Genomic DNA, 1,015 nt, shown 5'->3' on the forward strand with positions numbered 1-1,015 from the left:
AAAGGAAGCCGAAGATTTTTATTGTCGAAATTAAAATTATTTCAATTTAATTTAAATTTTATGATCGCATATCAAAGTGTTACATCGCTGATTTATACAATTGAATGTCTTTTACAAAACCTTGTTCTGGGGACACCCGCTTGTAGCCCTGGGAGAGACCCTGTACCCCATAGCAGAAGGGGGCTTCCACCTCTCTACTCCTACCCCATACCTCCTTGGCAAATCACATGCTGCGTGCTCTGCGCCTAGTCAGAGTTCTTACGGCAGGACTTAGTAGAATCTTGGAAGACTCAGTAGATTTTTTCCTTTTACTAGTGCTGTGGATTCTAATGAACTAAAATGGTTAGTGTCTAAACTGCTGCTTATACGTCTGCCCCCCGAAGAATGTGTAAACTACTGTATGCTGCTATGGCATGTGGAGACTGGCCATCAAAAAATGGCCGGCACGCCCGTCACTGTTGCGGAAATCTTAAATCTCGCTGTGCACGGTTTTAAATCTGTCTATGTATATCTGCAATCTTCTATCATTGATCAGCTGAACACTCTAAAATATATAGATAATCATCCAAATTGGGTTTTTTAAGTTCACACTTCCGTACTGTCACTCTCTACTTTCCTTGCATTAACATCTCTCCAACCTTCTGCCGTCACCACTCTTTTCCAATCTCCGCCTTTCTCTCTCTTTGCTTTGCCCGTACGCTACTCTCCGCCTGAAATATCGCCCGAAGCCCACAATCACAATTATCCATATCATTACAACATCTATAAAACTCACTCTCGGCCCCCTACACGTCATCGCTCCCAGCCGGCGCAACGGGCGCCGACCCGATTCTCCAAGACTTTCTAACCATCATCCATATCTACTCATTCACAAGTCTACTACAATCATCTGATATCATCCAGAGTATCATATTATACATTATAATATTATGGCTGATACGGTTATATCATGATACTTCCCAACACTTTGACGTCAACTTCTCGGTGCGTGTATCTCTGTGATGGCAAGGGACCG

Source organism: Priapulus caudatus, unplaced genomic scaffold, assembly GCF_000485595.1.
Source record: "Priapulus caudatus unplaced genomic scaffold, Priapulus_caudatus-5.0.1 Scaffold271, whole genome shotgun sequence".
Lineage (NCBI taxonomy): Eukaryota > Metazoa > Priapulida > Priapulimorpha > Priapulimorphida > Priapulidae > Priapulus > Priapulus caudatus.